Genomic DNA, 24,306 nt, shown 5'->3' with positions numbered 1-24,306 from the left:
TCTCTTGTAGACAGCAAATAGATGGGTTTTGCTTTTTTATCCAGTCTGAAACCCTGTGCTTTTTGATGGGTTCATTATGCCCATTCACATTCAGAGTTACTATTGAAATATATGAATTTAGTGTCATCATGATACCTAATCAGTCCCTGTTTTGTGTATTGTTTCCTTGGACTTCCTCTTTCTTTTTTTTAGAGTCTCCCATAATATTTCTTGTGGAGCCGGTTTGGTGGTCACATATTCTTTCATTTTTTGCCTATCTTGCGAGCTCTTTATCTCTCCTTCCATTTTGAATGAGAGCCTTGCTGGATAACGTATTCTTGGCTGCATGTTCTTCTAATTTAGGACCCTAAATATATCTTGCCAGCTCTTTCTGGCCTGCCAGGTATCTGTGGAGATGTCTGCAGTTATCTTCATACCTCTCCCTATAAAGTTTACGGATTTCTTGTCTTGCTGTTTTAAAGATCTTCTCTTTATCTTTGGAATTTACAAGTTTCATTATTAAATGTGGAGGTGTTGAGCGGTTTTTATTGATTTTAGGTGGGATCTCTCTATCTCCTCAATCTGGATGCCTGTTTTGCTTCCCAAGTTAGGGAGTTCTCAGCTATGATTTGTTGAAATACACTTTCTCGACCTCTATCCCTTTTGGATTCCTCGGGAACCCCAATTAAATGTAGATTTTTCCTTCTGAGGCTGTCATTTATTTTCCATAACCTATCCTCATATCAGATCTTTTAATTGTTATTTTTATGTTTTCATCAGCTTCCTTCCTTGCCATCAACTTGTCTTCTATTACTCACTCATTCTTGTTCCTTGTTAACCTTGTTAGGACTTTCAGTTTTGATTGCATCTCATTTAATTGATTTTTAATTTTGGTCTGATTTGATCTAAATTCTGCAGTCATGAAGTCTCTTGAATCCTTTCTGTTTTTTTCTGGAGCCACCAGTAGCTTTATAATTGTGCTTCTGAATTGAGTTCCTGACATTGAATTGTAATCTGAATTTTGTAACTGTGGAAGAGAGGAATGTTTTTGATTCTTTTGTGGTGAGTTTTTCCTTCTAGTCATTTTGCTCTGTGTAGAGTGGCCAAAAACAAGTTGTACTGGAAAAACGAGAAAAATAGAGAGAAAAAAAAGGAAAAAAATAGGGGGGGTGTAGTTGGGGGGAAACAAAAAAAAAACAAAAAATAAGGGGGAGTATCCTCTGATTCTGTATACTGTAAATCCCTCGACTTCCCCTGGAACTTTCCAGTGCTGCTTGGTCAATAAATTGGTTTTCCCCTGTCCTTCTAGCTGGTCTTCTGTGAGAGGGGCCTGCTGTGCTGATTCTCAGGTGTGTGCACCTGGGGGAGCTGCCCAGCCCTCTGCCAGGTGCAGTGCTGGGAGCTGTTTATCATGTGAGGCCCCTGCTCAGTCCCAGGTACAAGGTGACACCAGGAGGAACAACAACAGTGGCAGCGGCCAGCTCCCAATCCCTGGAGTCAGCTCCTACAGTAACTACCGCAGCTCTCAGTCTGCAGGGGCCTGGATGCTCCAGGGGCCACGGGTGCTGATCTGCACATCTCAGGGCCGTGGGTGCTAAGAGCCTCTTCGGTGTCCTGTGTCCTTCCCGCCTCTGCCCGTCTGGGGGGGGGGGGAGTGCCGAATCTTGGGCTGTGTCCCCAAGCGCCCTGGGCTCTGGGGCTTGCACAGCTGGAATCATGCTCCCGGGCCGTGCAGCCCCCTCTGTGTGGAGCCGCTGCAGGAGCTGTGGCGGGAGCTGCTCCTGGGGCCCCGCCCGGCGTGCATCTAGCCCTTTAGGGAGCTCGGCCGCGGGGTGTGGCACGCTCTTCCCCAGGGCGCAGGTCCTCTGTTAGTGCCCCTAGGTGCCTGAGAGCATCCCTGCCCCTCCTGGGATCCTGCCTGAGCTCCCTTAGAGCGCCTTTCCGTCTGGGAAGATTGGTAAAGCTCCTGCTTTTCCTGGACTGTGCTTTCCTGTCCTGGGGGCCTTAGCCCGGCTCCTTGCGGGGGCCCCTCCCCCTTGGATGCTTTTTTATTTACTTATTTATTTTTTCCGTTTTCCTACCTTGATAGAAGTGCAAACTCTTCTCACTGTAGATTTCCAGCTGTTGTCTCTTTAAATCTCAGACCGAATTTGTAGGTTTTCAGGATGATTTGAAAGTTATCTAGGTAAGTTGGTGGCGACAGGTGACTCGGGGACCCTACTCTTCTGCCATCTTGCCCCGCCTCAATAGAATCCTTTTTAGGAGCAAAATTGTGCACACTACTGATGTACACAACAACACAAAAGTGTGCATGCCATATGATGCCATGTATATAAAATTCTAGAAAATGCAAACCTAACCGTAGTGAAAAGATATTAGATTTGGTGTTACCTGGGCTTGGAGGTAGCGAATTAACTGCAAAGTGGCAAAAGAACATTTTGGAGTGATAAAAACATTCTTTATCTTGACTGGGTGGTGGGTACACAGATACTATTAGTCTAAATTCATGGATCTCTTCCTTTAAAATGAGTGCTTTTTATTCTGTGTATAATGATACCTCAATACAGTTGATTTTAGGAGAGTGCCTCCATTGGGTTTGCTGTTTTGTCGGCTCTCAGATGAATTACCTGTGATTTTGATGGAACTCCTGAGAACCCAGGATTAGCAGGGGGAATGAGAAAACTAAATGTTATGTCCCAGTCTATGCTAGGTCTTCATTTAATTTTTACAGATATCTTGTGAGCTGCTTTCCAGAGTAGAATCTGAAGTTTAGAGTTTTGGTGTCTTATTCCATATCAAACCTGAAAAAATAGTATATTCAGGTTTCACACGAAGAGTTTGCTTAAATCCAAATCTCTTGCTTTTATTTAATGGAGTCCATTTTCTCCAGAAGAGGCTGATACAATGATGGCTGCAGAGGGAGGACATCCACCAGAGGTTGTCTATACTGTTCTCCCTGCAGTTGGTTATATGGTAAGGAAAGTGCATGAAGAACCACACCTGTGTGGGTAACTGGCATTGATGTTGGCTTTACCCCAGACAATGCAGGACCTAGAATCCAGGTGAGGTAATGTGAATGATGCCAAAAGAAAAGATCTCTTCTTCAACAGATAGGTCCATTGCAAGACAACCCTACGTGGGAGTCCTTGGACATGGCGAGTACTTAATAAACAATGAATGAATATCCAGATGAGCTGACTAGAATAGGAAAATAAGTATAGGCAGTAAGCTCAGAGAATTTACAGATGTTTAGAGAAGTCACCTTCATATAGGACAGTTCAGAGATTTGCAGGGCTGCCCTGCACATGGACCACACAGTGGCCTGAAGCAGAGAGATGCAGCCTGGCTGAGATGGAGGAGTACTTTGCCTCCACTCCACAAGAAAAGGGAAAAAGTCTCCTGAAACAGAATGAATAAATATGAAGCAAACTCCCTCTCCTCCCCACCACCACACAAACCTAGTTCTGCTGTTTGAGTTAATAACAAATAAATTTCATAGTAACTTTTTAGAAATGGGAATTACATCTTTATCATTCAGTTTTAAAAGCCTCTCCAAAAAGGGCTGCTTAAGGCTAGAGGGTTATTACTTCTAGCTGTCAGATACAAAGAATGCCACATCCTTCCTTTTAATGAAATATATCCCAATAATTATACCCAAAAGTATAAAATAAAAGTCAACTTCCTGTCCTAAGGAAATAGGTTATTCCCTGTGAAACAAGGATGGCAGCAAAGTAATTGTAAAATCCACACTGTCTGTTGGAAGAGCAATTAAAAATTATCTTCGAGGGACACCTGGGTGGCTCAGCAGTTGAGTGTTTGCCTTCGGGTCATGTCGTGATCATGGGTTTCTGGGATCAAGTCCTGAATCGGGCTCCCTGCAGGAAGCCTGCTTCTCCCTCTGCCTGTGTCTTTGCCTCTTTCTATGTGTCTCTTATGAATAAATAAATAAAATCTTTAAAAATTAAATTATCTTTGTGATTGAAAAAATAGCATGCTTCCACAATTCCAAAGCCATTTTTTTCTCCAGCATTTTATTTTGGGGACATGTCTTATCAGTGATCTATGCATTTTTTGGAATTCTTCTTTTTTCTTTGTTTTTTTTTCCCCCTTAAAAGCTTTAAGTACATTATATTCTATCACATTATTAGTGAGCCTAAGAAATGAGAAAATAAAATGCACAACACCCCTGCCCCAGGCATAATCGTGGGGTTTCTGTCATGCTCTGTCCTCTTCTCATCTGGCCTCTCCTCCTCTCCCCTCTCCCCTTTCTGCAGTAGAATAGAAATCATGCTTATAAAACAAACTTCTTAAAAGACTTATTTCACTACAAGGCAAAGGAGGGAAATTAAATTTAGGGCAAAAGTCTTGACATTTTTTTTTCCTCTTGGAAAGCACCTCCAGGGTTATGCTTTACAGGGCAGGTCCAGGCCCTGGTTTGATGAATGAGTTTGACCAAGCAGAGCATCACTACCTTGCTAATTAGTTCATAGGAGGTGATACTGTATTTAACTCATGTTTTACTCACTCTGGTAGGGAAGGAGACATTAGAGAAAGAGTAGGAGAAGCCAATCAAGAAAGAACAAGGGAGCCAGGAGGACCCCAGCAGCACAGTGGCAGGCAGGTCACAAGGAGAATGTAGCCAGCTCAGGCCTAGGGCTATGGCATTGGTTAGTGGTTTTTATTTATTAAAAATATTTTACTTTCTCTTTAAATACCCAAACAATGAATGAGTAAAGGCATGTTTTATGAAATTTAAATGACAATTTTAATGTGAGTTCGGCATTTCAAAGAATTGTTTGTGGAATGTGGAATGAATAAATGGTCAAAGGCAGGGAAGCACATCTCTATGGCAGGCTCAGAAAATGGATCAAGTTCTTTGACAAGGCTGGAGGATACCTGTAGGCAGGTGGAGGCCTGGGGAAAGTCAAGTCACCAAGATGCTGTCTGCAAATGTGAGAATCATCTCTACCTCAGAGGGGAGTGGCTTGGCAATCTGGAGAAGGAAGCTACACCTCAAAGCTACTAGTTGTATGTAAGTAAGTGATGTAGTCAAATAGAGAACCATGACACCTCTGTACAGCCCTCATCTACACAGAGAGAGTCATACTAGGATTATTACCATGCAGCATGCTGGCCAATTTAATAAGATTTGAAGGTTTTTCAAGAGACAGTGGTAAAACTTTCCAATTTTGCTTATTATATTCTCAGAGGACTAAAAGAAGCATGTCTTCATAGTGATGCTGTTGTGGAGGGCCATTTGTTACTCCAAACTTCAAAGAGCATGCCCCAGATTGGGAATACATGACTGAGCATTCAGTGGAAAGGTAATCCATGGATCTAGCATGTTCCATGAAGAGATAGCCCCAGGAGCTTCAGGCATCTCTCCTAGAGCATAGTCTACTCTGAGATGCTTCCAGAAGGAAGAGTCTGCATGGACCCACATTTCATTTAAATGTGGGTTTTCCTGAGTGGCTTACACATGCCCTGTAATAGCAGACAGTAGAGACCCCAGAAAGGTAGTTACTAAAAGTTGTCCTACACCCAGATTCAGTTTTATGGATAGGGGCCCATTCATTAGTGAGATTCAGATTCCAGCAGCTGATCCTTGCTCTTGGGAGGACCCAATGACTGGCCTTATTTCAGGCCCTGGTGGGATTCCTGAAGAACTATGTACACTGTAGATACTAGTAAACCAAGCCTTTGAAATTATTCTCTTTAAAGAAACTGTAGGAGTGCCTGGGTGACTCAGTTGGTTAAGTGTTGGCCTTAAGCTCAGGTCGTGATCCCAGACATGAGTCAGGGGCCTCTGCTTAGTGGGAGTCTGCTTCTCATGCTCCCTTTGATCCTCCCTACCCACCACTCATACTTGCTCACGTTCTCTCTCTCTCTCTTCAAATAAATAATTAAAGCAACCTTTAAAAAAATAAAGAAATTGTATATTTTGGATAATGCCTCTTACTTTATTGAATAAGTTTCAATCCCTCTCTTATAAGTTGTGAGCTTTAGGTACCCCAGGACACATTTCATGTGCCTTGATATTGGCCAGTGGTTTTCGCCTCATCTCTTTTCCTGTCTTTCCTGGGCCAGCAGGAAAATGCTGCCTGGAAGCAAGACTCTCTTCTCATTTTTTTTCCAAGTTTGTCTGCAAGCCTATCCAGGCAAGGCTCTGTTTCACCATGAGTGAGAAATAGCCAATATTAGTGCTTATGGTGTCACATGGGTCTTGTTGGCATAACAGTCTATGTTAAGTGACTCCAAAATTCCCACATGCACACACATATGCACACATTTCTATGTGCCATGCTCTCATTTCTGCAGGGAAGTGGAGCCTAAATTCCTAATTTGGTTGGCTGTATATACATACCTCCTCACAACAATGGCTATGTTAGTCTAGGTTCCGCAGAGAAACAGCATTAATAGAATGCATATAAACAGGGTTTTCTAATAAGCTGTTAAATCAAATGTGCAGTAATGTTATTTTCCTGTCTTCCTAGTTCACAGTCAGAAAACAGCCACAGACTTGAGTCGTAGAGTACTGAAGGAAAAGGTAGACCATACCACAGTCAGAATATATTTGTGAATAGGGGATAAGCAAAGACATTTTTAAAAAGACATCAAATACAAAAACTATAAGATGAAAACTTGATATATCTGACAACAAGAAACTTCATGATTTTGCCTTAAAAATAAAACACCAGAAATAAAGTTACCATATGGTGACACAGTAACTGAAGACATTTGCAAAGCCAAAAAACAAAAAACAAAAACAAAAAAACCAACAACTAAAGGAGATAGGGACATTTATTTTTAAGACAGAGACATAAATTATGCATTATCTTGTTTTATTCCTGAAAATTTTCTGAAAAGCAGCCAGGAGAATGAGGAATGAAAATACAAACTCTACCATCAGTAAACCAAGGGAAGCCTAACCACTCCTAAATTGCAGGTGGTTAGAAATGCCACTGAGAGTGGTAGATATAAGACAGAGACACTTTGAGGGAATGCAGAGGCAGGATGCTTAGTTGCCGGGCTAAAAATTAGCAAAGAAACTAAATGTAAAGCTGAGAGGCATACCTAGAAGTTTAAAACTCCTTGGATGTTAAAGCCTGAGGAGAGTGTATTTTTTTAATAATAAATTTATTTTTAACTGGTGTTCAATTTACCAACATACAGAATAACACCCAGTGCTCATCCCGTCAAGTGCCACCCTCAGAACCCGTTACCCATTCACCCCCAACCTCCGCCCTCCTCCCGTTCCACCACCCCTAGTTCGTTTCCCAGAGTTAGGAGTCTTGATGTTCTGTCTCCCTTTCTGATATTTCCCACACATTCTTCTCCCTTCCCTTCTATTCCCTTTCACTATTATTTATATTCCCCAAATGAATGAGACCATATTATGCTTGTCCTTCTCCGATTGACTTATTTCACTCAGCATAATACCCTCCAGTTCCATTCATGTTGAAGCAGATGGTGGGTATTTGTCGTTTCTAATGGCTGAGGAATATTCCAGTGTATACATAGACCACATCTTCTTTATCCATTCATCTTTCGATGGACACCAAGACTCCTTCCACAGTTCGGCTATTGTGGACATTGCTGCTAGAAACATCGGGGTGCAGGTGTCCCAGCGTTCCACTGCATCTGTATCTTTGCGGTAAATCCCCAACAGTGCAATTGCTGGGTCGTAGGGCAGGTCTATTTTTAACTCTATGGGGAACCTCCACACAGTTTTCCAGAGTGGCTGCACCAGTTCACATTCCCACCAACAGTGCAGGAGGGTTCCCTTTTCTATGCATCCTCTCCAATATTTGTGGTTTTCTGCCTTGTTAATTTTCCCCATTCTCACTGGTGTGAGGTGGTATCTCATTGTGGTTTGGATTTGTATTTCCCTGATGGCAAGTGATGCAGAGCATTTTCTCATGTGCATGTTGGCTACGTATATGTCTTCCTCTGTGAGATTTCTGTTCATGTCTTTTGCCCATTTCATGATTGGATTGTTTGTTTCTTTGGTGTTGAGTTGAATAAGTTCTTTATAGATCTTGGATACTAGCCCTTTATCTGATATGTCATTTGCAAAAATCTTCTCCCATTCTGTAGGTTGTCTTTTAGTTTTGTTGACTGTATCCTTTGCTGTGCAAAAGCTTCTTATCTTGATGAGGTCCCAGTAGTTCATTTTTGCTTTTGTTTCTTTTGCCTCCCTGGATGTATCTTGCAAGAAGTTACTGTGGCTGAGTTCAAAAAGGGTGTTGCCTGTGTTCTGCTCTAGGATTTTGATGGAATCTTGTCTCACATTTAGATCTTTCATCCATTTTGAGTTTATCTTTGTGTCTGGTGCAAGAGAGTGGTCCAGTTTCATTCTTCTGCATGTGGATGTCCAATTTTCCCAGCACCATTTATTAAAGAGACTATCTTTCTTCCAATGGATAGTCTTTCCTCCTTTATCGAATATTAGTTGACCATAAAGTTGAGGGTCCACTTCTGGGTTCTCTATTCTGTTCCATTGATCTCTGTGTCTGTTTTTGTGCCAGTACCACACTGTCTTGATGACCACAGCTTTGTAGTACAACCTGAAATCTGGCATTGTGATGCTCCCAGCTATGGTTTTCTTTTTTAAAATTCCCCTGACTATTTGGGATCTTTTCAGACTCCATACAAATCTTAAAAATTTGTTCTAACTCTCTGAAGAAAGTCCATGGTATTTTGATAGGGATTACATTAAACGTGTAAATTGCCCTGGGTAACATTGACATTTTCACCCTATTAATTCTGCCAATCCATGAGCATGGAATATTTTTCCATCTCTTTGTGTCTTCCTCAATTTCTTTCAGAAGTGTTCTATAGTTTTTAGGGTATCGATCCTTTACCTCTTTGGTGAGGTTTATTCATAGGTATCTTATGCTTTTGGGTGCAATTGTCAATGGGATTGACTCCTTAATTTCTCTTTCTTCAGTCTCATTATTAGTATATGGAAATGCCAGTGATTTCTGAGCATTGATTTTGTATCCTGCCATGCTACCAAATTGCTGTATCAGTTCTAGCAATCTTGGGGCGGAGTCTTTTGGGTTTTCTATGTAGAGTATCATGTCTTCGGCGAAGAGGGAGAGTTTGACTTCTTCTTTGCCAATTTGAATGCCTTTAATGTCTTTTTGTTGTCTGATTGCTGAGGCTAGGACTTCCAGTACTATGTTGAATAGCAGTGGTGAGAGTGGACATCCCTGTCTTGTTCCTGATCTTAGAGGAAAGGCTCCCAGTGCTTCCCCATTGAGAATGATATTTGCTGTGGGCTTTTCGTAGATGGCTTTTAAGATGTCGAGGAAGGTTCCCTCTATCCCTACACTCTGAAGAGTTTTGATCAGGGATGGATGCTGTATTTTGTCAAATGCTTTCTCTACATCTAATGAGAGGATCATATGGTTCTTGGTTTTTCTCTTGCTGATATGATGAATCACATTGATTGTTTTACGGGTGTTGAACCAGCCTTGTGTCCCGGGGATAAATCCTACTTGGTCATAGGTGAATAATTTTCTTAATGTATTGTTGGATCCTATCGGCTAGTATCTTGTTGAGAAGCTTTGCGTCCATGTTCATCAGGGATATTGGTCTGTAATTCTCCTTTTTGGTGGGTCTTTGTCTGGTTTTGGAATTAAGGTGATGCTGGCCTCATAGAACGAATTTGGAAGTACTCCATCTCTTTCTATCTTTCCAAACAGCTTTAGTAGAATAGGTATGGTTTCTTCTTTAAACGTTTGATAGAATTCCCCTGGGAAGCCATCTGGCCCTGGACTTTTGTGTCTTGGGAGGTTTTTGATGACTGCTTCAGTTTCCTCCCTGGTTATTGGCCTGTTCAGGTTTTCTATTTTTTCCTGTTCCAATTTTGATAGTTTGTGGCTTTCCAGGAATGCGTCCATTTCTTCTAGATTACCTAATTTATTGGAATATAACTGTTCATAATATGTTTTTAAAATCGTTTGTATTTCCTTGTGTTGGTAGTGATCCTTTCTCATTCATGATTTTATTAATTTGAGTCTTCTCTCTCTTCTTTTTAATAAGGCTGGCTAATGGTTTATCTAGCTTATTAATTCTTTCAAAGAACCAACTCCTGGTTCTGTTGATCTGTTCCACAGTTCTTCTAGTCTCTATTTCGTTGAGTTCTGCTTGAATCTTTATTAACTCCCTTCTTCTGCTGGGTGTAGGATCTATTTGCTGTATTTTCTCTAACTCCTTTATGTGTAAGGTTAGCTTTTGTATTTGAGTTCTTTCCAGTTTTTGAATGGATGTTTGTATTGCGAAATATTTCTCCCTTAGGACTGCGTTTGCTGCACCCCAAAGGTTTTGAACGTTGTATCTTCATTCTCATTAGTTTCCATGAATCTTTTAATTCTCCCTTAATTTCCTGGTTGACCCTTTCATCTTTTAGCAGGATGGTCCTTAACCTCCACGTGTTTGAAGTCCTTCCACACTTCCTGTTGTGATTTAGTTTTAATTTCAAGACACTATGGTCTGAGAATATGCAGGGGACGATCCCAATCTTTTGGTATCGGTTCAGACCTGATTTGTGACCCAGTATGTGGTCTATTCTGGAGAAAGTTCCATGTGCACTTGAGAAGAATGTATATTCAGTTGAGTTTGGATGTAAAGTTCTATAGATATCTGTGAAATCCATCTGGTCCAGTGTATCATTTAAAGCTCTCATTTCTTTGGAGATGTTTTGCTTAGAAGACCTATCTAGTATAGAAAGAGCTAGATTGAAGTCACCAAGTATAAGTGTATTATTATCTAAGTATTTCTTCACTTTGGTTATTAATTGGTTTAAATATTTGGGAGCTCCTACATTCAGGGCATATATATTGAGGATTGTTAAGTCCTCTTGTTGGATAGATCCTTTCAGTATGATATAGTGTCCCTCTTCATCTCTCACTACAGTCTTCAGGGTAAATTTTCGTTTATCTGATATGAGGATGCCTACCCCAGCTTTCTTTTGTGGACCATTTGAATAGTAAATGGTTCTCCAACCTTTTATTTTCAGGCTGTAGGTGTCCTTCTGTCTAAAATGAGTCTCTTGTAGAGAGCAAATAGATGGGTCCTGCTTTTTTATCCAGTCTGAAAGCCTGCGCCTTTTGATGGGGTCATTAAGCCCGTTCATGGTCAGAGTTACTATTGAAAGATATGAGTTTAGGGACATCATGATATCTATTCAGTCCTTGTTTTTGTGGAATGTTCCACTGAACTTCTTAACGGGGAATTTTAAGAGTCCCCCTTAAAATTTCTTGCAGAGTTGGTTTGGAGGTCACATATTCTTTCTGTTCCTGCCTGTCTTGAAAGCTCTTTATCTCTCCTTCCACTCTGAATGAGAGCCTTGCTGGATAAAGTATTCTTGGTTGCATGGTCTTCTCATTTAGGACCCTGAATATATCCTGCCAGCCCTTTCTGGCCTGCCAGGTCTGTGGAGAGGTCTGCTGTCACCCTAATACTCCTCTCCATAAAAGTCAGGGATTTCTTGTCTCTGCTGCTTTAAGGATCTTCTCTTTATCTTTGGAATTTGCAAGCTTAACTATTAAATGTTCAGGTGTTGAACGGTTTTTATTGATTTTAGGGGGGGATCTCTCTAATTCCTGGATCTGAATGCCTGTTTCCCGTCCCAGATTAGGAAAGTTTTCAGCTAGGATTTGTTCAAATACATATTCTGGCCCTCTGTCCCTTTTGGCGCCCTAGGGAACCCCAATTAAACGTAGGTTTTTCTTCCTCAGGTTGTCGTTTATTTCCCTTAATCTATCTTCATGGTCTTTTAATTGTTTGTCTCTTTTTTCCTCAGTTTCCCTCTTTGCCATCAACTTGTCTTCTATGTCACTTACTCGTTCTTCCACCTCGTTAACCCTCATCATTAGGACTTCTAGTTTGGATTGCATCTCATTCAATTGATTTTTAATTTCTGCCTGATTAGATCTAAATTCTGCAGTCATGAAGTCTCTTGATTCCTTTATACTTTTTTCGAGAGCCACCAGTAGCTGTATAATAGTGCTTCTGAATTGGCTTTCTGATATTGAATTGTAATCCAGATTTTGTAACCCTGTGGGAGAGAGGACTGTTTCTGATTGTTTCTTTGGAGGTGAGGTTTTCCTTCTAGTTATTTTGCTCAGTGCAGAGTTGCCAAAAACAAGTTGTATTGGGAAAAGGAGAAAAAGAGGAGAGAAAGAAGGAAAGAAAAGAGAAAAGGAAAAAAGAAAAAAAGGAAGAGAAAAGAGAAAAAAAGTGAAGAAAAAGAGAAAGAAAGAGAAAGAAAGGGAAAAAAAGGGTGGGGGAAGCAAACAGAAATCAAAATTCAAAAAAAAAAAACCACGAGGATGTATCTTCTGATTCTGTATACTTTAAGTCCCTTGACTTACCCTGGAACTGGTCCGTCTAGCTGGTCTTCTGGGGAGGGGCCTGTTGTGCTGATTTTCAGGTGTTAGCACTTGGGGGAGCTGCTCAGCCCCCTGCCTGGTGCAGAGCTCAGTGGGGGTTGTTTACCCCGTGAGGCCCCAGGAGGAACAACCGCAGTGGCGGGGCCAGCTCTGCAGCCCTGGAGTCAGCTCCCGCAGTAGCTCCGGAGCTCTCCGTCTGCAGGGCCTGGAGGCTCCGGGCGGGGCCGCTGATCTGCTCAGCTCGGGGCAGGAGCGTCCTTGCTGTCCTGGGCCCTCCCGGCCTCTGCCTGTCCCGGGGGGAGGCCGATTTGGGCTGTGTCCCGGCGCCCTGTGCTCCCGCCCCGCAGCCCCCTCCGCGGAGCCGCCCCCGAGCCCCCCAAGCTGCTCCGGGTCCCGCCATGTGCGCTGCAGCCCTTAGGGAGCTCGGCCCTCTCCCGGGGCGCAGGTGTCTGTTAGTGTCCCCGGAGCCCGAGGGCATCCCCGCCCTCCTGGGTCCTGCTCCACCTCCCTGCGAGCCCCTTTCCGCCCGGGAAGGTCGGTGCAGCTCCTGCTCCTCCGGGACGGGGCTCTCCTGTCCTGGGGACACTCGCCCCGGCCTCAGCCCGGCTCCTCGCGGGGCCCCTCCCCCTTGGAGGCCTTTTGTTTCTTTATTTCTTTTTCCCCGTCTTCCTAACTTGATAGAAGCGCGAACTCTTCTCACTGTAGCATTCCAGCTGGTCTCTCTTTAAATCTCAGGCCGAATTCATAGATTTTCAGGATGATTTGATGGTTATCTAGGTAATTTGGTGGGGACAGGTGATTTGGGGACCCTACTCTTCTGCCATCTTGCCCCTCCCCCTAGAGTGTATTTTTAATTGTAGGAGCATTTCTGAGCTCTATTTGATTCCAAGAGGGAGGGAGGCATGGCTAACTGAGGATCCCATGTAGGATGTAGGACACCATTATCCTTGCAGCTGCAGTAGAGAGGAGATGTTTGGTACTGTGGCCCAGAACCTTCCATGCTCTCTGTTCTACTCCTGTCCATACTTAAATATTTCACCAATAGATGGCCCAGAGAAAAAGTACCTGATTAAAAAATAAGTAAGTGCAACAAACCTAGAACAACATCTGTAAAAATTACTCTAAGAACAAATAATGAGGAAAAGGATAGGAATAAGCAAATAGCACATGAAGAAAATTTATAGAAAAGGGTTTCTATGGGGCAAAGGGATAGTCATAGCCAATAACTTACGGAGCAGGAGCACAAAGAGAAATGAGGAAGGGCACACCAGAGCATGGAGGAGATGAAGTGTGAGCTAGTAGAGCACAGCAAAGAAGCAGGAAACAGCACAAAGCCAGCACAGAAATAGAGGAAAGACTGGAGGGAGCACGTGGAGAATAGGAACTACTGAAAACATAATAGTTTACTAGAGAGAAGATAAAAAGGAGTAAAATAAGTAATGTGAAATAATAAAGAAATAAGAAGTTAAAAAGGAGCAGTAAAATGAGGTGGTAGATAGGCAAAGGGATGCCTATCATAAACATGATTTGAGTCTGGGAAGATAAAATCTAAAATAGTGAAACAGAATATTTGAAAACATGATGCAAGAAAAGCTTCCTGAACAAGCCAAAGGAGATTAATTTCATACTGAAAGCATTCACAACACACCAATAAAACAGATACAGATTGGTTAGAACTGAGACTTACTAAAGGTACCTGATCCTCCAAAATGAAGATGAGCATAGCAAGCCACATGTAAGAGACATAGTTTAGGCTGGCCGTGCGGGTCTCCACAGCAGTGTCAATGCTAGAAGACAGGGCAGCATCACCTAAAATCCTCTACGCGAGGAAAGAATGATTCAGACATTTATACCTAGCACATGGCTACTTTGCACAGAAAGAATGGGCATGCATCGGTAAGCCTGCAGTAACTTACTCTCCTATAAGCTATTCTTGAGAGACTCACTGAATGACAAACTTCAGCAAACCAGGGAAACAACTAAATAATCAAGGGAAAAACTGAACACTGAATTTACTTAGCCCCAGAAATAAAATTAAAACAAAGAGACAGAAGCAACAGATGATTAGAGATGCCATGAGTTCTGATAATGAAATAGCAACATAACTCAAGAATAAGTCAGAAGGAAGGAAAAATGTTGGGAGGTACTATCAGTTCTTACTCCTTCATGTTGTGTAGATAAATCCAAGAATATTTAAAACCAACAAATATAATACTACATATATGGAGTCTTTTTAACAAAAAAAAGAGGTGGCTATTAACTAAAAACAGGTAGTAAAAGATGAAGGGGGGAAGATGGAATGTACTAATTTCATCATTACTCATATTGGCAATTAAGAGCTACTATCCATCAAAAAAATAGATACTAGAAGGTATAATGTAAAGTTATGTGTATAAGGTGTTAAAAGATAAACTGAAGTTTATTAAATATCTAAGAGTTTATGTGAGCAAAAAACAACTTGAATAGGGCAGTATCCAGCCCAAGCAGATAGAAAAAAGGGTTCAGAGGACCTGTACAAAATGAAGAGGCAAGAGCAAGAAAGTTTAAAAAAGGCAAAAAAATGAATTGGTTATTGCAAGTTTACTTGCTTTTAGGGGATGACAGAGGCCTGTCAGACAGATTACCTCCCTAGTTCTGATGAGGCAATTCTTGACTGACTGTCTTAAAATTCCATTTCTGGGAGAGTCAAAGTTTTCATTAAGTTAGGTCTCAGTTTAGTGATATGGGGCTGAGCATAAGCAGCTCCACTGTTGGCCTGTGGTCTTGCTTTTAATGGAAGGCAGTTCAATACTATCAAAATACAAATCTTTACCGTTAGAGAAAAACATAACAATAGAAATGACAACATAGGTGACAAAACTTACACTAAACGTATCTTTCATTTCAGTAAATGAAAATTCAGATTAAAATCTGAATACAGAAGTATGGGCAGTTGTAAACTAGCATACATGTACAAAGAGAAAGCTTAAGTCATCTTAACATTGGATAAAGTTGAATCCACACCAAACATCATTAATCAAAACAAACAGACACTTTAAAATGCCAAAGAGGGGAGGACACCATTTAATAGTCACAGAATGGCATAAACCATATTTATAAGATGGTGAGCACCAGAGGTTTAATGAGCACTAGCCACAGCAAGATTCTGTACCTTACATCTGCATCGTAAGGCGGACACAGAAGGCTCAAGTATAACGATTAATAAGGATTAGCTAATTACTATATTAAAAAATGTATCCTGAAAACAAGGAACAAATCTTTTCATGTGCTCACAGAACAGTCATAAAATATAATAATATGATGGGTCAAAAAACCTCAGCTTCAGTAAATTCTAAAAATCAGAAGTGTAACTATTATCCTATCTCATGTAATAAACCAGAATTTAATAGAAGAACAAGAAAACAAATAGTTCTTACCACCTGGATTTCAAGGTGCTCTCAAACAATTACTGGGCACAAAGAAAAACACATAAAAATTCAAAAGTATAAACAACAACACAATAACAAGAATACCAAGTCTACATATCAAACTTTTGGTATGCAGCTAAAGCAGGAGTCAGGAGAAAAATCATAGATTTTATTATAGGGAAGAAAGTGCAAACACAGAACATAAGTAATGATGAGGGGAAAATAATATCAGAGGTAATTTAAAAGTCTTAAGACACCTCTTTGCTTAACTCTGTGAAATATATTTGAAAACTTGAAGGAAATGATAATTTTCTAACAAACTATAATGTATCAAAACTCTCTAGAAAGAGAAAATCTCAATAGGCAGATCAATATATAAGAATTTTTTTTGTATGACTACTCAACCTTTAGAACACAGTGAAGAATTCTGGCAAACATTTAAAGACTTGATAATTCCAAAGATCTGTAAAATATTTCAGACCAAAGAAAAATAATGTTATTTTTCAAAATATTTTGAAGAGACAAGTATGATATTAATGCCAAAGCATGATTGCATAATGGATTGTAAATTATAGACGAATCTTATTTATAGATCCTAATAAAAAATAAATAATATATAACATCTTTTATTATTTAATTATTTTTAAAAATGTTGAAAAGTCATGTGATAAAATTAAATTTCCATTTTGTTAATTTCCATTTTTATTAAAAAATTATTTAAAATCATGCACTGATACACATTATTTTTAAGAATTTTTAAAAATAGGAATTAAGAGGGAAACCTGGGTGGCTCAGTTGGTTAAGTGTGTCTGTCTTTGGCTCAGGTCATGATCCCAGGGTCCTGGGATCCAGCCTTGAGTCCAGTCCTGCTCACTGTTCAGCAGGGAGTCTGCTTCTCCCTCTCCCTCTGCCACTCCCCCTGCTTTACTCTCACTCTCCTGAGCTCTCTCTCAAATATAGAAATAAAATCTTTTTTAAAAAAATAAAACAGAAATGAAGATACACACACAAAATGTATACATATGTATATATATTTCAAAGCAAGCATTGAGCTTTGTAAGGAAATACTAAAAGCATCTCCACTAAAGTCATGGAAAATACAAAGTTGTAAAATCTTATTTATCTCTAATTTTATTTGCTGTTACTGACATTACACTAACCAAAAAAAATTTAAAAAGTGAATGAATTAAAGATGTACAAATGTGGGATGAAAGATATAAAATAACTACTATGTTTGATTAGATAAAATTGTTATCATTGAAACCAAAGATGATCAACCAACAATTTTAGCAAAAATAAGAGACTTTAGAATTCATGTATTTGGGAAAAAATAATAAAGAATAATCAGTAGCTTATGTATACACATATATATTATATATAAAATAAAATTTTATAAGATTTTACTTAAAAAGCTTCTTCTATAATAGCACAATACAAGTAAAATATCTGGGAATGCATATTGAAATGTACATGGCTATTTGAGCAACAATTTAAAACACTCCTGAAGTCCAAAAGTATATTTATATCAGACGAACATGCAGTCATTGTCATTAGGCAGGAAAGCTCCACATCAAACAGATTTCCATTCTCCCTTAGTTAATTTATGAATACGATGAGAGGACACTAATAGTATCAATAGTTATTTTCAGTAGTCAAGGTTCATGTGAAGATAGCAAGTTTTGAAAATAAAAGAATAACAAGGGGCTGTATTATAACAGCAGACAGCTGCAATAAGTAAAGCAGTGTGGAAAAAAAGCAAGAATAGATGGGCAGATTAGTGGAACAGACAATAAGAACCAAAAATACACTTAAACACATAGGCTAGTCTAGGTTGGAAACCATCTGAAAGCAGCATAAAAAGTATATTTAATAAATGGCAATGAGAAAATTTGGTAGTAATCTGGAAGATGAATAAGCTGGATGCATACCTCATTCTCTATGTCTGAATGAATTCCAAATGGTTCAAATATTTAAACATAAAAGTGAAATGATAAAAAAGCTAGAAGTAACATGGGAGAGCTAGTGTGCACACACACACAGCTTTTCTGACTACATAACAAAGCTTAGAATAAGAAAACAATAATTAATAAATTTAGTTACATAAAATTACAATTTTGACGTTGTGCACACAGGCAGTAAAGTCAGAAGCCAAATAATTATTTATGAGAAATTGGGATATGCAGCCAATATCATAGAAATAGCTCTCTGCCTGAGCATATTAAGTGCTCCTCCAAAACAAAAGACCAGCAATCTCATGGAAAGATAGGCCCAGCACTGAGAGGACAGAAGTGCAAGTGAGTGCTGTGTGGTTAAAGGACTTGCCCTTTCCTGCAGAGGGACACGCTGGAGTGCCAAGGTTTATCAAGCAGTGTGTGACATGCAGAGTGATACCACCCAGCTTTGGCAGTAGGAGTGAAAACAGATGCTCATATACATCCCTGATGGAAGTTCTCACTGGTACAGTCTCTAAAAAAGACTATATGGAAAGTAAATTTCAAAATTAAAAATTGTCCATCCTTTGATCCAGCAATCTCACCTCTAGAAAGAGACATAAGATTAGAAACAAACTGGATGTCTCTCAATACTGTATTGGTTAAATAAATTATGAAACATCCCATCAAGGGAATGCTCCACAACCTCAAGAAGAAATAAGGGAATTCTTTATGGATTGGATATGGAATAATTTCCAGGATGGAATGTTAAGCAAATAGAGTAAGGTACAGAAGAATCCTTAAGTAATCTTATCATCTGTCTAGAAGCAAAAGGGGAAGAATATTTACGTATGTGTGAATGCTGATATGATTTCATTGCTTTCACATGCATACAATATCTTGAGAGATAGATATAAAATGAGGTGGCTGAGAGTCAGAGATAGAGGTGAGATTTTACAGAAGACCCAACTTTAGATGTTGAAATTTGAACCTCATGAGTGTATTACCAGTTGCAGACATACATAAAATTAAAATAAAAAAACAAAGCAATCAATACATAGAAACTAAAAGGAAATCTGCAGTTCAATAAGATAATGACTGAGAAACCAATAGAAAGATAAGTAAAAATTTTATAAAATGAAAATGTTCACAAACGTGCCATTTGAAGGACTCAATGAGTATGTAGAGAAGATGAACTTTTCCAGTAATCTGAGAGCTAAAATGTGACACCTGGAAAGCCCAGCAGGTAGGCAGAGAGGAATGGGGAGCCACACCAGTGCTGTAGGGCATGGGGGCACAGGGCCCTCCCTTAGGGTGAGTGGGGCAGTCTACCAGTGCTTGGTAAGTCTAAGTTCAGAGCATCTTCCAGGAGACCTAACAGTACTACCCCGGCTTCACCATTTGCTATGAAACCCTGTAATCTCCCTGACTTGTGTGCTAGCTTCCCAGAGGCCGGGCTAGTTTTTTGTTTTGCTTTTAGTTTACTTCTTTTGCTCAATGTACAGCACCTAGAAATTTGAAATGTAGGAGTCAGGTTTGTCAATCATCCAAACTTGACATATTAACATGACCTGGAAATTTTTTAAAAAGCTGAAAACCAAGTCAAGACAAATTATTCAGTCTTGGGGAGGGGGACTGCAGTGGAAACGTTGACGTAATCTCATGGGGCCAACAGCCTTCTCTGTTTCCTGTTCATGAGACAGCCATCAAGCATGATGGCAAGCACCACTCACACAGTGGGTGCATGCTCTTCCACTGGGAGATAATGCAACAAGCCCTCCCATTTCTGTGGTCTCCCCATATCAAGGAGCTTCCTATCTCCAAAGGTAGCAGAGCTAGGCCAGTCCCTCTCCTAAATGACTGTCCTTACCAAAGGGAAAAAGAAATGCAAGAACAATAAATAGATGGAGAGTTACAGATTCAGAATATTTCCACAGGGCTGACAGAGTTGCTGTTGTGGCTGTTTCTATTTCTTTTGTGTTTGATTTTTACATTACTTTTCATTTATAGGGAGTTAGAGGTCAGCTCTGTTCATCACTTATCTTGTGTAATGGCAACATTTTCAAGAACATTCTATTTTCACCAAAACAAATGACCTGTCTTGAATAGATTGTTATTATGAATGAACTATCTCTGGGTACTCTGTTCAGACTGAAGAAAACCCACAGGAGGTCTGGATAAGAGCCCAAGAGTGCAGCTTACTTGGAGTAATAGTTGCATCATGCATATATATTGGGGGCTAGGCAGGGTCTCGGAGGTCATGTCCCACAGATGGGGCTCCTACCTTAATCAGTTATTCTGGCATGAACATCTCTTCCTTTATCACCCAGGAAATAGGTTTTAGCTTCATCCCTTGTCTTTGTGACTTGGTTGTGAATGATGTGTCTGCCAGGCTAGGATGGGAAATCACTCAGTGACCTGGAATGCCAACATGTTCTGACTGATGCTCGGCCTTGGGTCTGGCTTCTTAGAATGACAATTTTGAAAAGATTTCACTCTGTTCTTGATTTGAAGATTCTCTTGGCTTAACTGAACTACTTAGTCCTCATCAAGTGTAGAGGTCATTGTGCTTTTAATTTGATTTTACCAATAATTAGTGATGTTGAACATCTTTTAGTATATCTTTTTTTTCCACCAGATTTAAATTTTCTGTGATAAAGTGTCAATTTAAATAGTCTGCCATTTTCTAATTGAACTTTTCCTTTCCCCCCCAGTTTTATTGAGACATAATTGATGTGCAGTACAATGTAAGTTTAAGATGCCCAGTGCAATGACTTGACTACATATATTGTGAAATGATGACTGATGTAGTTTTGGAATATAGGTGACGTTTGGTGGTGCAAGATCTGGAGATGACCAAGAGGATTCTTGAGATGTCTTTGGTGCAAAATGGTGGTTTTATTAAAGCACAGGGACAGGACCCAGTGGGCTGAAAGAGCTGCTGCCTGGGGGTTGTGAGGGGTGGCTGGTTATATATTTGGGAGTTGTAGGAGGTAAGAAAAAGCTTTCTTTTTTTTTTTTTTAAAGGGAGGTTTCAAAAGGATTTTCATATGTTAAAGAGGACTCAGGATAGTGCGGGCCTTGCCCTTGTCAAGTTTTGTTTTTTGGTTTTTGTTTTTGTTTTTGTTTTTAAGATTTTATTTATTTATTCATGAGAGACACACAGAGAGAGGCAAAGACACAGGCAGAGGGAGAAGCAGGCTCCATGCAGGGAGCCCAATGTGGGACTCGAACCCTAGAATGTGGGAATCACACCCTGAGCCAAAGGCAGATGCTGTTTCTCCTTCTAGCAAAAGGCTTAACATTAAGATAGTTGGGAGCTTCCTGGAGGAATAGTATACTTTGCCCTCTTCAAGTTTCTGTCAATGGGCTGCTGGTCGTAAGGACATTTAATTGTATCTACATTTCCTTCGGGAAGCTAAGTTATTGATAAAAATGCTTCGTTTTTGTAAATTACTAAGACATTTGTAAACAGAGGGAGACTCATGTCTTGCAGGATTGTGGTCTCCATAAGTTGACAACTATTTGTTTTTCCTCTTCTTAGCTTTAGAGAAGTCAGGAGTGCCTGAGGAATGTCACACACATCCCACCTGGGGTGAGGGGTTGGGGTGTCGGCTAGTGCTTTGTCCTCAGCTAACCGTTCTGTTCCTTCCTCAATGACCACATTAAGTTTAGTTACATTCATCATCTTGTCATCAGCTAGACTCCAAGACCTGGCCTTTACTGCCCACCTGCTTGTGCTCACTAACCTCTGTCCTACTTATATTTTCCCTTAGGATCTTCTTTCAGGCTTTCCTCTTAACTTAGGCAAAATGAAACTGGAAACCACCCCCCAGGAGTTGGTGACTACCTTGACAAGACCACCTGCCAGTCCAGACCACCTAGATTCTTTGAGCCTACCCCCACCCCCAAACTCCTGCCTTTGCAGATGGATCATGGAGTGACCCCTGGAATGGCCTACAATTATCTTTATTTCGTTATAATACTGACATCTCCATCCAAGGAAGAAAACTACATCACTTGTGATGAGAAATTTTAGGATCTACTCTCTTAGCACCTTTCAGATGTACCAACAGTAGTGTTAACTACGATGCAGTTTTGGAATATAGGTGAGGTTTGGTGGAGTGGGGTCTGGAGATGATGACCAGGAAAGAATTCTTAACAGATCTTGGTACAAAATGGTGGTTTTATTAAAGCATGGGGACAGCACCCGTGGGCAGAAAGAGCTGCTGCCTTGGGGTTGTGAAGGGTGGCTGATTATATACTTAGGAGCTGGGGGAGGTCAGGAAAAGGGAGCTTTTGAAAGGACTTTCATATGCTAAAGAAGATCTACAAGATCCTGGAGGCCTTGCCATTGTCAAGGTAAAGGTTGTATTTTCCCTCTGGTAAAGCATTAACATTGAGACAGTTAGGGGTTTCTTTCTGGAATTAGGTTATTGGTAAGAATGCTTTTTTTCTTGTAAATCACTACGACATTTTGTAAACTGAGGGAGACTCACGTCTATAGGATTATAATCTCTATAAATTAACTATTTGTTTTTCCTTTCCCTTAGCTTTAAGTAAGGGAGGAGTGCCTGAGGAATGTCACACACAGGTCACCTGGGGGGGGGGGGGGGCTTTTGTGAGGTGCCACCCTGTGCTTTGTCCTCAGTTAGCCTTCTGTTCTCTCATCAGCTATAGTCCTCATGTTGTATGTCACATTCCCAGTACTTATTTATCTAATCACTGGAAGTTTATACCTTTTGCCACTTTCATTGGGTAAAAATATGGAACACTTCATGAATTTGTAAGTCATTCATGCAGAGGCCATGTTACTCTTCTCTGTATCCTTCCAATTTTTAGTGTACAAGTACACTTTTTTCCTTTTTTGGAAATTTGAGTTTTTAAAATATTCTGAAACAACAAATCCCTTCTTAAATATGGTTATGTAAATATTTTTCTCTCAGCTTTGGCTTCCTTCCTTTCTTAATAGTGTCCTTATAAAGCAGAAGTTTTTAAGTGATAACATTTTATTATCAAATTTTTCCCTTTCACATATCAGAATTTTGAGATCATAATCTAAGAAATGTTATCAAATAAGCAGTTAGACGTTTTCTTGTTTTTTTTTTTTAATTTTTATTTATTTATGGTAGTCACACACACAGAGAGAGAGAGAGAGAGAGAGAGGCAGAGACACAGGCAGAAGGAGAAGCAGGCTCCATGCACCGGGAGCCCGACGTGGGATTCGATCCCGGATCTCCAGGATCGCGCCCTGGGCCAAAGGCAGGCGCCAAACCGCTGCGCCACCCAGGGATCCCCAGCAGTTAAACGTTTTGTATGTTTTCTTCTACACATTTTCTCGTTTTAGGTTTTAAAGGTCCACAATACATTTTGAGTTAATTTTTGAATAAAGTGCAAACTGTACTTCAAGGTTTATTTATTTTGCCATTGAATTACAATTGTTAACAGTAACTTTTGTTGAAAAGACTGTCTTTCTCCACTGAATTGTCTTTTTACTTTGTAAAAGATGAATGGTCCACACAAACATATGCATAAATCTACTTCTGTATGCTGTATGCTTTTTTCTTTTTTTAAAGATTTTATTTATTTGTTGTGCCCAAGATTACCTATTCGAGAAACCACCAAGGAGCTGACACCCATGCAAACGCACAAGGGTTTATTTACGAGCTCGAGCTTGGGTCCAAGTGTACCCCACACAGCAGAGCAGAGACTTGGACCCCGAGGTTAAGAGGTGTACCAGTTTTATAGGGGCCAGTAGCCAATGAGCTTATAACACACACAGAAAGTTGCACAGTCATGTCGGTCCGCACGCAGGTGGCCAATTGAATTACAATTTACCCTATAATGACCCTTTGAGCTAACCTGTCACTCTGGTCAGAATTGGTGCGCAGGTTTGGCCGGCAAAAGGCGGGGTTTACGTTCTTTGGCGGTTAAGGGTTCCGCATTCCTATATGAGCGGGTTTCCAGTAAGGGTGTGCCCGGCGGCTTGACTAGGGTGGGGGAGTGCCTTGAGCAATAAGCAGGTCATGTGGGGGTCATACATGAGATGGCGGGTGCAGCACAAAATGGAGTTAGTCCTGCTCTGCTTGTCCAGGGGTAGGGGATTTTTGTTAAATTCCTTGGGTCCCACATAGTCATGAGACATAGAAAGACAGGCAGAGACATAGGCAGAGGGAGAGGCAGGCTCCTCAAGGGAAGCCCAATGTGGGACTTGATCCCAGACTTTGGGATCACACCCTGAGCCAAAGGTGAATGCTCAACCACTGAGCCATCCAGGTGTACCCTGCACACTGTATTCTGTTACATTGGTCTTTGTGTCTATTCCTTCATTAAAACCCACTGTAGCTTTATAGTAAGTCTTGAAAATGAGTAAGGGACAGGCAGGGCTAGGTAGGGAGAGATAGGTAGGGGGGCATGGGATGAGGCTCATAAAATTCTGAAACTTTTGGAGGTGAAAGGAAACCAATAAGATAAGGAAACAAATCAGACCATCCTGTCCTAGGTGTCAGAGGTGGGGTCTTGTTATAACAGCTACCCGTGACAACAAAGAATTACCAGATCCTAAAAAGGAAATAGGCATTTAAGGTG

General features: G+C 40.5%; 1 protein-coding gene and 2 pseudogenes across 1 annotated transcript in view; 1 reads left to right on the top strand and 2 right to left on the bottom strand.

The window, feature by feature from the left end:
- The window catches only part of LOC112668863 (cystatin-9-like), a 1,128,704-nt gene that overhangs the window by 594,192 nt on the left and 510,206 nt on the right, over positions 1–24,306 (top strand). The window lies entirely within an intron of this gene.
- LOC112668896 (heterogeneous nuclear ribonucleoprotein D-like) overlaps positions 1–24,306 on the bottom strand; it is a 220,518-nt pseudogene that overhangs the window by 9,603 nt on the left and 186,609 nt on the right.
- Positions 22,479–22,574, bottom strand: LOC112668937 (U6 spliceosomal RNA; annotated as a pseudogene).

This window comes from Canis lupus, chromosome 23 (assembly GCF_003254725.2).
Source record: "Canis lupus dingo isolate Sandy chromosome 23, ASM325472v2, whole genome shotgun sequence".
Classification (NCBI taxonomy): Eukaryota; Metazoa; Chordata; class Mammalia; order Carnivora; family Canidae; genus Canis; species Canis lupus.
The sequence above is the reverse complement of the archived record's forward strand: the minus strand, read 5'-3'. Positions and strand labels throughout refer to the sequence as shown.